This window comes from Schistocerca cancellata, chromosome 5 (genome assembly GCF_023864275.1).
Source record: "Schistocerca cancellata isolate TAMUIC-IGC-003103 chromosome 5, iqSchCanc2.1, whole genome shotgun sequence".
Classification (NCBI taxonomy): Eukaryota; Metazoa; Arthropoda; class Insecta; order Orthoptera; family Acrididae; genus Schistocerca; species Schistocerca cancellata.
In genome coordinates this window covers 644,139,202-644,155,170 of record NC_064630.1, presented here as the reverse complement: position 1 = coordinate 644,155,170, position 15,969 = coordinate 644,139,202, and positions in this window count along the sequence as shown.

Sequence of the window (15,969 nt, the reverse complement as noted above, 5' to 3'; positions counted from 1 at the left end):
CTCTGCAGTGTATGCTGGTCCGTCACGTCCCTGTAGAACTGATGTGTAGTGTTTCTCCTTGGTAAAGTAATGATCTAGCTTTCACACACCAGACTGCATAGCATCTAGCCCTGCGAGTATGCTGTCCGCCTGTCTGGTTTCACATGTTTGTATTTTTCCCTGGATGGTACCCTGGAGCCTGTTAATTTGCTGTTAGTATAGCGGGCGCCTGGTGCGCTGCCAGTATCTCCTGCGACGTTTCCTCATTGACATCAGGCCCCGCATTTCCGTGGGCAGGGCCGTTGTGGCGTGAGTACTGGAATGGCGTCGGATATTGCGCCCTGAACCGTAATGGTGAGGGCTTAGACAGCTTCTTCAGTTTGTGCAGTTTGCATAATCTCCTGCCTCTGGGATACTAGGATCAAGCGTTTCCTTGGACAGTGCCCAATTCGCGCGATTGTAGTTAGTATCCTGCGTGGTTCATGGTACTGCAATGTCTCTTCTGTGTGGAGTATTACTGGGGTTTATTTGAGGCCAGAGCGTTGAGTGTGAGTGTGATTCCCTTGATGAGGGCCATGTCTATCACGTCTGGTCTGTGTTCCCTGCGGTAGGGTACTAGAGATGGGGGATCCGCTCTTGAACTAATTCATAGAGTTCAATCTTTCAAAGGAGTGAACAATCAGTGATTCAGAAAAAAAGAACGGTAGCTCAAAACGTTTCCCACGGCAGAGAGAGAGAGAGAGAGAGAGAGAGAGAGAGAAAGAGAGAAAGAGAGAGACGGAGCATATCAGCAGCGCCTCTGCTGGTCAGAGCACAGTGCACGCCACACAACACAGCCAGCGCCGGCCTCTGCCCTGCTTCTACCTTGGCTGCCTGCATTGTGCAGTGCCCCATTGGATTTTGTGTTTCACATATGCCGTGCCGTCTCTGTGCGTCGTCTGCCGTGTGCACTGTGCAGTGTCTGGCGCAGCTTAACTTCGCATCGCACTCTGTCGGCGATCGTTTCAGTCGCACGTCCTGCCCTCTGGGCAGTTGATGCAAGCAACAGGACAGAGAACCACCTAGCGGATAACATAGGAACTACTTGCAAAAACCTGCTCGCAAGGGAACGGACGATTTGTCTCGGAGCGGGTGAGTTCACCGCTCCCCCCCACCCTCGGAACTCGCCCGCTCAACGCTCACCCCACCGTCTCGACTCTAGCCAGAGCGTCGAGCAAAGCGACTCAGGTGTCACTCTGGTCTCTGCAGTCTCAGCTCACGCAGTAATACAGCTCGCGGCTCGACCTGCTCGACTCAGCGCTTCTGCATCGGAGTTCGTCCCCACTGGATATTGTTCTTCGTAGTAATACCGCTATGTATATTACATTATTATGTTATGTATACATCAATTGTTTTTATTTTATTTTTATTTGTTTAAACTGATTAGATTAGGTTCCTGATGACTCCTCTTACTATAGGATTTTTATTATGGACACTCGAATTTACGCTTTAATTACGAGCGAACCGATAAACGTATCGCAAAATGTGATACACCAATATTTTCCTTGTTTTATTCTGCGTAAGGCTATATGCAGCACTTTCGTTTTACAGTCAAATTTATATTTTTTTTTCTTATTCTGGTATGGATTTTGCGATTTTAGGCGTCTTCGAAAGGAAACGTTCACTTTAAAAATATATGGCTTGCGATGTATTTGTATGAGGTTAATGAAATTTTAATACATTATAGCCAAATATATTGTTAATGTAAATCTCAAGTTACAACATTTTCCGATCACCCAGAAAACCACGATAGTGCAAAATAAATCAATAATCAAAAACTTTGTCATATCGTGGAAATTTCAATAAACAATACAAAATTCTTACTCATTATCTGTGTTACTTCAAAATAGGATCAAATAAGATCAAAATACAGGTATAGTACTGGAATAAACCAAGTTTAAAGGGCAATGTGCCTTCCATTTATTTTCTATTGTAAATGAGTGGTGAGTCATGAAAAAGAGCTAATTCATTTCAGGGAGTGAACAGTTCTGATCCAATCTCTGAAAAGAACAGTTTTGCCCATCTCTATAGGGTACGTGCATCAGCTCACCTGGCGCTAGTGTAATGTAGTTGCGGCCTACTGCATGCTCGTACAGATTTTTTCCGTTGGCGTTTCGTATGCACGAATTCCAATCAGGGTGTTTACCGTTATGATCACCTGGAGGATTGTACACCAATATTAGTGTAATGTTGGCTCCGTTGAACTTGACCCTGACGGCCGTGGCCTCTAATCTTTCAAGTGCTGGGAGCTCGATGTTTGTATGTTCTATGTATGATTGCTGTTCTACCTACAGCCGCACCGTCCGGTCGGTCGGTAAGGCAGACGCAATAGCCTGGGAAGCGTAGTTCTCTGAGTGGCTGGAGTTTAGTTTTGTTCACGAGAGCGATTCCCTTCCTCTTGAAGAAAGCGGCTAGTTCAGCCCTTCTGTTGCCTATCCCATCTGCATTCCAGAATAGGATCTGTGTCAGTGTATTGTTTGTTTGTTGAGGCGGTTGTGGTGTATTATCCGTGGAAGAGTTGTAGGCAGTGTGGTGAGAGCCGTTTGTATGGCAGCCATGCACTGGCCCAGTGTGGCAGCCAACAGCTGTGTGCCTCGTGTGATGACGAAGTTTAAGACCCTCAGGGCGATTGTAACCTATGTGTGAGTGGGGAAGAGTGTCTCCATTGCTCCACCTATTGTTTGAGGCTGTTTGTTACGTTGGCTGCTGTGTTGGCTGTAGTATTGGTGACCAATTTTTTACTGTGTTTTCGTTCTGGATGGATGGCCTGAGTGTTTGTGTTCTGTGTATCATTTTTGGTCGCCTATGTTGTTGGTGTGGTGAAGGGGGAAATAATGTGAGTTGTTGTTTGGCTCTCTCATTGACTATGTGGTGAGTTTGCCGGTTTCTTTGTTGTGCCATGGAAGTGTTTCCCTTTTTGTTTATTGGTATCCTTTGCTCCATTTCCTGGGCTTCTGGTTGCCTGTGTGTTGGGGCGTCTTCTATGATTTCATGTGTGTCACTGTCTGGCACGGTCGGAGTCGACTCAGTGTTCTTTGGGGCGAGTGGTGTTGGTACCAACGCGGGAGCGGTGTCAGTCATTGTATGTGTTTGTTGTGGTTAGTAATAGGGCACAGCAGGCATCAGGCCATTTTGTTATTGTGGGTTGCCTACATCAGGGGCAAACATACATTCAGAGAGAAACCTATTGTTCCGCTCCACATTAGCCTTTAAACTATTGTTCTCTTTTGATTGACACGTTCTTAACCTATTGTTCTACACCACTTTTGAATCAAATTGATATAAAAATCAATTAAAATGTAATAGCTGATTGATTCATAACCTTAATTTATCGTTCTGCTAAGTGGATTATGGCCCCCTGGCGTTGATTTACGATCTCCTGGGGATAATTTGTCCTTCTGAGAAAGGCCCCTCCCACTCCCCATCCTCCTCCACCACGCCACTGGAAACTTCCAACCCTCCCCCTCCCCTCGCTGTTACAAGTACACTTGTAGGGCTGAGTTACTCGAATAGCCCCCTCCCACTCTATAAATTTGATTGACTAATTAATTACACTGGTCACTTAGTTAACCTTTCCCCATCTTGGAAATACCCCAGCCCACCCTCTCCCCTCCCCTTTCCCCACCATCAAAACCAATAAAATTTTCAGCCAAAGATCTGGTGATGTAAGGTGAAATATCACAATTGACTAGCATACACAGAAAAGCAGGAAACCAACGCAGTGCGAAATACAGAGACATTATAAAACCATTATTATTAGACACTCGGTATAGCAGTGTTGATGGTACTGACAGTCAGCATAAAAAAGTCAGCAAGCAACCTCTTCAGTACATACACTACAACAACCCAAATGAGATAATAGATCGATTATGACTGCACATGACATCAGCTGCTGTGGGCAGTACTGCTCATTCGAACGACGTTCTCACAATAATTTCAGAGCTTAGAGAGAGAGGTATAACCGAATGAGAATGAGGACAGTAGTTCAAGGGCTGCACCAACCAGCACACAAAACATGTCGTCATAGGCATGTTATGATTAAAGGTTTAGATGGCTTATAGCAGGCCGATCTTGTAGCTATGAGGGAAGATTAACATGAGAATAATGGTTTCAAATATATTTTAATGGTTATTGATACATACTCCAAATTTTCCAGGGCATTACCTGTTAAAAGAAAAACAGGGACAAATGTCGTGGATGTGTTTGAGCGTTTGTTGCAGGCAGGGATGAATCGGTGCCCAGACAGCCTCCAAATCGATGACAACAGAGAGTTTTACTACAGGTATTTCATGGCCACGACGCAGCGGTATGGAATACATCACTACTGAACATTCAGCCACCTGAAGGCGAAGTCTGAACAGAACAATAAAAGATCAAATATGGATGCATTTTAATCTTCGTGTCTCATACAAATAGACGGATACCCTCCCATAAATAATTTCAAAGTATAATCGAACCAAACATTGCACAATAAAAATGAGACCAATCGCTGTCCGTGATAATGGACTCATAGATACCTTGTACTGTTGTATTAAAATCCTCGATCCACGTAAACAGAAATTTTTAAGTAGGTGGTTTGGTACATATCTCAAAACACAAGATAGCATTTGAGAAGTCATAGGTCCCAAACTGGTCAAATGTGATATCCACAGTTTCCAAAGTGCTGAGAACAAATCCCAGAACTTACATCTTAAAGGATAGCAATGGCACTGAAATTTCGAGATGCTGAAGGGCTCTGGAACCACACGTGTTTCTCATAGAGCAATTCATAAGACGTTGATGGAATAGAGCACTAGTTAAATGGCTTGGTTTTCTCGCGACCCAAAACATCTGCATTGACGCTGACGTTTTGCTATATCATTGGGTGCACAGAGCACAACCAACACAGTAGCATAACAAGCATGATACGAGACGTGTTATAGGAGGCAGTGATATTCTAGACAAACTTCCAGCCGAATTGCACATTCTGGGCTATAATTGCTGTGAACCTGGTGCAAAGCTTCAAAAAACATTTGGTTCGTGGTGATAAGGGGATTAACCTGCTTGACGAGGTGTATTTGTAACACGATATTGCATGCGAAAAACATAAATATCTCCCAGGGCGTCACGCTGGAGATCGAATTTTAGCTGGTAAAGCCAAGACAATACATGCGAGAAAGGATATTGATATTGAACAGCATTTGTAGTTGATAAAACCATGTGTGATAAAATTAATTTGGGATTATGGGTGATGAATTTCAAGCAAGTTATGAATGCTGCACGTCGTGCACTGAAGCAGAAGAAGAAGAAGAAGAAGACAACGATGAAGAAGAAGAAGAAGAGGTGTTTAGAAAACTGTATCTCGACAGCGATATGCAGCTAAAAGTGTCCTGAAGCATAAAGGACCGCTTAAAGCACCCAGGGTTCTGCCAATAACCAAGGTGGAATTATCCCCTTCCTCATTCCTGTCATCGCAGGTCTCTCAGCGGTGGATTCACTAGACGGCGATGCAGCGGCTATTGCCAGAACAGTGAAGGACGCACGCAACTCCCAGGAGCAGCTAGTGGTAGCTAGAAGACATGATGGAAGCAGCAGACATGGGAAAAGATCTATACCTGAAACCCAACAAGAAATGGCTACGTCTCTTCATGAACAAAAAGAAAGCCCATTAGCCATTCTACTAGAGGAGGAGAAGGAGGAGGAGGAGATTAGTGTTTAACGTCCCGTCGACAACGAGGTCATTAGAGACGGAGCGCAAGCTCGGGTGAGGGAAGGTTTGGGAAGGAAATCGGCCGTGCCCTTTCAAAGGAACCATCCCGGCATTTGCCTGAAGCGATTTAGGGAAATCACGGAAAACCTAAATCAGGATGGCCGGAGACGGGATTGAACCGTCGTCCTCCCGAATGCGAGTCCAGTGTGCTAACCACTGCGCCACCTCGCTCGGTCGTTCTACTAGACAGATTGCTTACAAATACAGACTTCCTCAAGTTTGTCAGGAAAAAATTCAGCATTCCAAGATTCCACGGTGTGTTTATGCAGGATACGTTACTGAAGACTATGTGGAAATCTGGAGACTGTGGAGTTGTGAATTTAGATGTTGCTGGTGTACCAGGAACCCACTGGGTGGCATATTTAAGAAAAATACAAATGTCGATTGCTATTTCGACTCATTTGGAGACTTTCAGCCGCCAGGAAAGCTACACCGATACTACACGGACAGAAAACGTGCGTTCCACAATTTTCATCGCTACCAAGACTTTTATACCTACTTATGCCTGCATCTATGTATCATGTTCCTTGTAACGTTTATGAAGAAGCATATAATACAATCCCTTTTCCAGACCGTTTTAAAACTTTGTTTAAATCACCAATATCATATGCACCAGATTCTATTTCCACAATTTCTTTTCCACCATTAATTTCCATATATAGGAGATGCATGAAGCACCCACACGTCAGTCGAGGTTCAGATGCGACGTCGTAGCAGGCCGATGTGGCCGAGTGGTTAGGCGCTTCAGTCTGGAACCGCGCGCCCGCTTCGGTCGCAGGTTCGAATCCTGCCTCGGGCATGGCTGTGTGTGATGTCCTTAGGTTAGTTAGGTTTAAGTAGTTCTAAGTTCTAGGGGACTGATGACCTCAGATGTTAGGTCCCATATTGCTCAGAGCCATTTGAACCATTTTTGCGACGTCGTATCTCTGACTTCAGAAGAACGATCGTCAGTATTACGCACGAATTACTTCCCAGCGACTGATTTAAGCAACGGAGAGGGAACATTCCACTGATTTGGACTGGATACTTACAACAGCATTCCAAATATCACAGAGGCTAACAATAAACTTCATCTGGAAATTAATGGTGGAAAAGAAATTGTGGAAATAGAATCTGGTGCATATGATATTGGCGATTTAAACGAAGTTTTAAAACGGTCTGGAAAAGGGATTGTGTTATGTGCAAACATCAATACACTTAAATTTGAAATAAAGACAGTGAGTGCAGCCATTGACTTTAGCCAGAAAGGGTCAATAGGACCACTACGGGGTTTCACAAAATGACAGTTTTTGAAGATGGATCCTAATAAATTCTATAGATCCGACCAGTCAGTGGATATACTCCCTGTCAATACAATCCATGTCGAGTGTAACATTTCTACCACCTCCTATCTCAACAACAGATTGATTCATGCGTTTTACGGTTTCCGGTTTCTTCCCATCAATGGGAACAGTGTATAAGATTGTTGAGACCGCTACCAACGCTATTTACCTCCCAGTAACAGTTCAGTCTTTGGACTATCTGGAGCAGCGTATTGTCGACCGGGATAATCAACTTGTCGATTTTCGCAGCAAGGACATCATTGTATGCTTACATCTAAAGTGGAACCAGCGGCGACCTTGAACGTGCAGAGACCCAGAAGTGGTGATGGCTCTAAACCAGCCAGAACTAGTTGGAAGCAGACACAGCGGCCATTAACTTGCCGGATAGGACGCGTCGGCGGCGAGGTTCAACCAGTCAGGGATCACACCAGCCCCATATTGTCGACGAAGACAGAATGGGCTAATGTATAAAATCAAAGTACACAACATGCAGTGCGGCACTTCACAACTGAACAGCAAGGTGATAACATGTTCAAACTACGAGTTTCTTAAATCAGAGGGTCTGAAGCCGCGCAATGACGTCACTTGATATAACTACCCCGGTAGAATATGACTAGAGTATTATATGCCAGGAATACTTCTCGCATAAACCTCATGCAACAACCACACCTAAGAAGAATGATGAAATTAGCATTGTCAGCCAACACCAGGACTCTTTAACCCTCCCATGCAAGAGTTTCATATATGTTGATGAATCATTTACAAGAAGGGATGGTACAGCTTACTGTGGCATCGACTCTTACATATTACGCCTTAGTGTTCCAGTTTCTTGAGATACAATATGAACTTAATGTAGTCGACATTGATTACAAGTACAGTGTAGGCTTAACATCAACTCTTAAAACCTATGTCTCTGCTTCTTCCTCAGATGTGAATGATGGATGTTTCATTGAAGATCCAGCACATAGAACAGTGGAAGAGTACAAGAGATTTATGTACCTTTAAAATTGCTTATGAGATACTTTGAGGAAATATGGCGAATTGTTCTGAATGATACACAAGAACTTATTCTGATATGGGGAGCAATGGATAACAACACACACTTTAATGGAGCTCAAGCGAAGAATGATATCACGATCAATAAAATACACTCCTGGAAATGGAAAAAAGAACACATTGACACCGGTGTGTCAGACCCACCATACTTGCTCCGGACACTGCGAGAGGGCTGTACAAGCAATGATCACACGCACGGCACAGCGGACACACCAGGAACCGCAGTGTTGGCCGTCGAATGGCGCTAGCTGCGCAGCATTTGTGCACCGCCGCCGTCAGTGTCAGCCAGTTTGCCGTGGCATACGGAGCTCCATCGCAGTCTTTAACACTGGTAGCATGCTGCGACAGCGTGGACGTGAACCGTATGTGCAGTTGACGGACTTTGAGCGAGGGCGTATAGTGGGCATGCGGGAGGCCGGGTGGACGTACCGCCGAATTGCTCAACACGTGGGGCGTGAGGTCTCCACAGCACATCGATGTTGTCGCCAGTGGTCGGCGGAAGGTGCACGTGCCCGTCGACCTGGGACCGGACCGCAGCGACGCACGGATGCACGCCAAGACCGTAGGATCCTACGCAGTGCCGTAGGGGACCGCACCGCCACTTCCCAGCAAATTAGGGACACTGTTGCTCCTGGGGTATCGGCGAGGACCATTCGCAACCGTCTCCATGAAGCTGGGCTATGGTCCCGCACACCGTTAGGCCGTCTTCCGCTCACGCCCCAACATCGTGCAGCCCGCCTCCAGTGGTGTCGCGACAGGCGTGAATGGAGGGACGAATGGAGACGTGTCGTCTTCAGCGATGAGAGTCGCTTCTGCCTTGGTGCCAATGATGGTCGTATGCGTGTTTGGCGCCGTGCAGGTGAGCGCCACAATCAGGACTGCATACGACCGAGGCACACAGGGCCAATACCCGGCATCATGGTGTGGGGAGCGATCTCCTACACTGGCCGTACACCACTGCTGATCGTCGAGGGGACACTGAATAGTGCACGGTACATCCAAACCGTTATCGAACCCATCGTTCTACCATTCCTAGACCGGCAAGGGAACTTGCTGTTCCAACAGGACAATGCACGTCCGCATGTATCCCGTGCCACCCAACGAGCTCTAGAAGGTGTAAGTCAACTACCCTGGCCAGCAAGATCTCCGGATCTGTCCCCCATTGAGCATGTTTGGGACTGGATGAAGCGTCGTCTCACGCGGTCTGCACGTCCAGCACGAACGCTGGTCCAACTGAGGCGCCAGGTGGAAATGGCATGGCAAGCCGTTCCACAGGACTACATCCAGCATCTCTACGATCGTCTCCATGGGAGAATAGTAGCCTGCATTGCTGCGAAAGGTGGATATACACTGTACTAGTGCCGACATTGTGCATGCTCTGTTGCCTGTGTCTATGTGCCTGTGGTTCTGTCAGTGTGATCATGTGATGTATCTGACCCCAGGAATGTGTCAATAAAGTTTCCCCTTCCTGGGACAATGAATTCACGGTGTTCTTATTTCAATTTCCAGGAGTGTAATAATGAAGATGCCACACATTGCAAGATGGGATGAGCAGCATTCAAAGTTCTGAAGTTCTGAATGCTGGCGTATATCTACCGCTATCTTTCCATTCATGGAAAGTTTTCGAGCACCCAGTGATACCGACTGCAAACAGACAAGCGTGGTCTATTAAAACCACCTCTCAGCTGGAGACGCCCAGGTTCATCATACTTCCATTTCAGACCAATAGAGAAGGGAATATAGCAAATGATTCCACCAAATTTGATAATTGCAAGTTAACTAACTCCAGAGTCTACCTGAACTCTGGATATGATAATTTACACCTGCAGTGGGATGAAAATGTATACAGTCTAGTATATGACATGTGCATGAGGTTCTATGCTTCACACTATGAAGAGGAGGGATACCTACTCAGTCCACGAAAATTCAAGGAGCTGGCGCCAATCATCCTAATAGACTGCTCAAAACAGAACGTGATAATTAAATCTGGACCAACAGATGTACGAATTGAATTTGAATCTGCGACAAATTTCCTGGAACACACTGCAGTATACCCTCTAGTACTATGTGACCATGTGATTAACTACTGCCCCCTCCTCAGAGTTGCACAACGAGCTGTATAAATGAACAGGTGCTGCACTGACCAAAGCTTTCCACAATGGGATCTCAAGGTGTGAACATCGTTGCAGACGCTCATGGTCTGTATGATGATGAGTACAGAGAGTTCATATTTAAAGATGTTTCATTCATAGCGTACACAGAAGATGCCAGAATAATAGAGACATTCGCAGCAAACATTGCATCACCGAAATCTTTAAAGGATGTGAAGTGTGCTTAAACATGGAAGAGTGCAAAGTGGTTAACACATTTCTACACTGGGATGATCCTGGCATATAATGACGTTGATTCGGTTATTTGACCAGACGGATACCTTCATCTACGCGAAGGGGAAGGAGAAAATCTCATGCATGAGTCATATCTTCAAGTTTGCTGCTATTCAAGACTTGGAATTCTATGGGTGTCCTGCTCTCCATCGACTCAAGAAGATGTGTGAAAATAGTGTTGCTGCGTCTGTCTATAAAAATGTACGACCACTTTTAAGTTGGATGAGCAATAATGAATTTTTACCTCAAAACCGGTGTCGATTCTCATTACCTTGTTTCCCCTTTGATAGTATACAGTTTTTCCCAGATACTATGTTTGTGGTTTTTTCTTAAAGCTAAGGACATATAATTTTAGAAATGTTTGCTATATGCCTTTGGAAATGGACATGGTCACGTGACTCCAGCTCCCATAAGCCAATTCGTGTTGCACGATGGATGTAATCGTATGCAACCATTCGTATATTTTGTTATCTTCCATCTTAAAATTCAACTCCTTAATAACAGGCATCTTCAGAAAAGCTAATGTCGTTTGTGTCTTGCACATCCTTTACATGCACAGTGCAATAGGGGATAGGTTTTTTGTAGATAACAACAACAAAGATGTATGATAACCAATTTTTTCATTTAGTCAATTCTCAAAGATACAATCTGATTTTTGAAATTTTTCAGTTCAGTTCTTGAGATACAATTCGGTTCTTGAGGCACAGTTCAGTTCTTGAGATACAATTTGACTCTGATATTTCAATGCAGAGACACTTTTAACCTACATGCTACAACAGTAACACTGGTTGAGAATATTTTTTACAATTTTTTCCAGTAGCACTGGATCAGAATGTTTACAGTTTTTTTTATAAATCTACACTAAAAACTAATGCAGAGATACTTTTTTATTACTACAACTAAATTCCACAGCATAAGTTAAACAGTAATTCTGATGGACTGTTTACATTTAGAAACTAATCAGTCTTGGACAGCCAGCAGCAGGCATTTAAAAACAATTCTAGATATATTTACAAAGTACACATATGCTGTGTATGAACAAATAAATATAAAAATACTTTTTTCTTTATGCTTTTGTTTACATTTTTAAAACTTATTTTTATTTTTCTCACACACATGATATGCATAAACGCACACATACAATATGATAAAAGGGTCATATTACTTTGCAAACACACTCTCTCTCTCATTCATTCTCTCCCTCTCACTCAGTCAGAGTCCCTCACCTTCTTTTTCTACAAGTGAGTAATGAGAATATGGGAGAGTTTCAATCCCATCATCACAAATGATCCTTTTATCGTGATGAGGCGACAGGCAGATTTTAGACTGCAGTGCACTGTATACCTCGTGTCCTCTCGATCGAATACTAGTTTGCTGTACCATATGCGGTGGCTGCTGTGCAGCACCACGAATACCGCTCTACATTTATCACAAATAGCCTTACGTAGAGAGGCCTCTTGATGCCATATGACTAACACTATAAGCCTGCCTCTGGGTGACACCTTCCAATGTGTGACATGCATACATTTTTGATTGCAGACCTACAAACTCCACAATCAGCAATCCTTTCGCTCTGGTCTTTCATATGGCCTATAAATTTCTTGTTCTGTGGAACAATACCATAAGGATTACCAGCCATGTATGAGGAAGTGCCTAATTCATTACCACGGTATCTCATTATTTCATATGGATTGCAGTTCTTCACCCAATAGATGAAGCTGTTTATATCTATATAAAGAAATTTAGGATCTGTGAAACCAGTTTTCGCAAGCTCATAATGAATGTAGTACATGTGAAATTTGGATAGGTCCCAACATAAAAAGGTTTTGTAAACTGTACTGCAGTTATTGCCATCTCCACAGCAACAGAGTTCTTATTGAATATGGTGACCCACTTAAACTTTGGTCTGGCTATGTATTTTATTGCGCTATAACGCCCATCCTATTCGGGTATAATCAAAATTTCACGCTGTTTGCTCAAATTCTCCATTGTTTTCCCGAAAATTGAATTATTCATTAATTCATGAAAATCTTTCTCAAAGTCACACATTGTGGAAGATCTCTGTTTCGTATTCAGATCAGTATTCTGCTTCAACCCAGGGGACTGCTTGAAGGAGATAGCCCAGGTGATTTTACGAGCTCCATCCCCAAGCCGAGTCACTGCTGGAGATTACGATAATGAATAACATATGGTATCTCTTCTTATTCTCCAGAGTTGTCAACAGTTTTGGGGTGGAGCCTCCTCGTGGAATTAGCTGCTCTGAACACAGCGGAAAATCGGAGTGTGCATCATGCAGACTAGTAGGGCATGTGAGTTCTGCCTCCACCATATACCCTGCGTCAGAATCAGCCGCCATACCTCCCATGATTTCTCCGCCTAATCCCTTATACTCATCTTCAGGCAGACATTGAAACTTTCCAATCGGCAGTGATCGTTGCACGGCTTCCCCATATAAGTTATTCACATCCAAATATATGATGTAACTCGAATCAAGGGATGCGTTGAACCTGTCACCCATGCGCAGGTTACCTGCCTTGGTGTATCTATGGACCCACTGGCCAAGTCCCCCACAAATCCCATGCTCAAAGAAAAGAAGCATGCCATCATCAGTCAATAATTCAATGCTGTAGTTCGGTTTCTCGTGCATTGCATTCCAAGACAACACAGGTGCTGTGTACTAAAAGGTGGGATCCAGAGAATATGTGGTCGTGCATAGACGCCGGCATTTCTCGAAAACGTCAGCAAGCAAGCGCACGTCTGTGTCCATGTAAAGTCGTATGTACTCTCTTAAAGTGGAGATGTTGGATTCCTGTCAGACATTCACGACATGTTCATACTCTGCATTTGTTACAGCATTGCCTGCAAGGTTGATGGAGAATGCAGTTATGTTTGGTAGCCTGGTTTCTTTGAGTTTCACCGTACTATCCAGATACTCGTATGGGAAAATTCCCTTCCTAGTCACAAGTTTCGCCGTACTATCCAGATACTCATATGGAAAAATCCCTTTCCTAGTCACAAGTTGAAACTTTTCCTCGGCGGGAAATGCAACTTGAGTGATGTGTGTATCTTCCCGAGGTAGAGTTTCAACAAGTTGCTGGAGTGGTGACTGTATAAAACATGGCGTGTCAAGGAAGCGGAGCGTAATTTTGGGAGTCATTCGTTTCGAGAATGAAATTTATTTCTCAGCGCTCTCAGGTAGGACATTGACCTGATTTTCTCACAACCTAAATCAGCCAAGTGCTCAACAAAAATGCGAGCGACATCCCCACTTAAATTATGGACGAAAATGGGTATGTGCCTGGGTAGTTGGTACTTAAAATTACACATATTGTATACTGGGCCATGGAACTTCTCCATAAGGTGACAGTGATCGCTACGAGGAGTTTCCGATTTTCTGCCTAAAGGCAGCCTACAAATACACTCCTGGAAATGGAAAAAAGAACACATTGACACCGGTGTGTCAGACCCACCATACTTGCTCCGGACACTGCGAGAGGGCTGTACAAGCAATGATCACACGCACGGCACAGCGGACACACCAGGAACCGCGGTGTTGGCCGTCGAATGGCGCTAGCTGCGCAGCATTTGTGCACCGCCGCCGTCAGTGTCAGCCAGTTTGCCGTGGCATACGGAGCTCCATCGCAGTCTTTAACACTGGTAGCATGCCGCGACAGCGTGGACGTGAACCGTATGTGCAGTTGACGGACTTTGAGCGAGGGCGTATAGTGGGCATGCGGGAGGCCGGGTGGACGCACCGCCGAATTGCTCAACACGTGGGGCGTGAGGTCTCCACAGTACATCGATGTTGTCGCCAGTGGTCGGCGGAAGGTGCACGTGCCCGTCGACCTGGGACCGGACCGCAGCGACGCACGGATGCACGCCAAGACCGTAGGATCCTACGCAGTGCCGTAGGGGACCGCACTGCCACTTCCCAGCAAATTAGGGACACTGTTGCTCCTGGGGTATCGGCGAGGACCATTCGCAACCGTCTTCATTAAGCTGGGCTACGGTCCCGCACACCGTTAGGCCGTCTTCCGCTCACGCCCCAACATCGTGCAGCCCGCCTCCAGTGGTGTCGCGACAGGCGTGAATGGAGGGACGAATGGAGACGTGTCGTCTTCAGCGATGAGAGTCGCTTCTGCCTTGGTGCCAATGATGGTCGTATGCGTGTTTGGCGCCGTGCAGGTGAGCGCCACAATCAGGACTGCATACGACCGAGGCACACAGGGCCAACACTCGGCATCATGGTGTGGGGAGCGATCTCCTACACTGGCCGTACACCACTGGTGATCGTCGAGGGGACACTGAATAGTGCACGGTACATCCAAACCGTCATCGAACCCATCGTTCTACCATTCCTAGACCGGCAAGGGAACTTGCTGTTACAACAGGACAATGCACGTCCGCATGTATCCCGTGCCACCCAACGTGCTCTAGAAGGTGTAAGTCAACTACCCTGGCCAGCAAGATCTCCGGATCTGTCCCCCATTGAGCATGTTTGGGACTGGATGAAGCGTCGTCTCACGCGGTCTGCACGTCCAGCACGAACGCTGGTCCAACTGAGGCGCCAGGTGGAAATGGCATGGCAAGCCGTTCCACAGGACTACATCCAGCATCTCTACGATCGTCTCCATGGGAGAATAGCAGCCTGCATTGCTGCGAAAGGTGGATATACACTGTACTAGTGCCGACATTGTGCATGCTCTGTTGCCTGTGTCTATGTGCCTGTGGTTCTGTCAGTGTGATCATGTGATGTATCTGACCCCAGGAATGTTTCAATAAAGTTTCCCCTTCCTGGGACAATGAATTCACGGTGTTCTTATTTCAATTTCCAGGAGTGTATGATAGTCAACCACGTTATTGTACAAATATTCATTTTCCTTCAATCTGATCATGGGAACGTTGTCGCTGTAAAGCTTATCAACCTCCCAATAAAATTTTTCGAGCTCAGTGAGCAGCCAAACCGCAGGATTATCCCGAACATAAGATCTGTAGCAGTTAATACTTGAACCGTAGGAAGACACAATTTGGTATGCTGCCACATGTGGTAGGTTTTTTAATATAATAGTTGTATTTGGGGCTGTAGGGTCGCCTTCAAAGCGGGTACAGGAGCGAGGAGGCATTCAAAGTCGGCATACACTACAAAAGGGCATCGCTCCTGGGGGTAGGCATTTTCAAACTTTATGAATTTCTCTCCCTCAGTAGGCATAATAGCATGTAGGTACCGGGTCCTTGGAAGCGCAATCTACTAAGTGCACCGCTAATAACTTACCTGAGGAAAAGGCATTGAGGCACCTTGAGCAAATATGCCCTTTACCGTTATGTTTATTAATACGGGAGGCGAGAAGGCGGGACATGTCTTTGATCCAAACATAATGGTAATTGCCTTTCTCCTTAATTTTCTCATTGTAGAATAAGAGCATGCTTACATGCTTCTTAC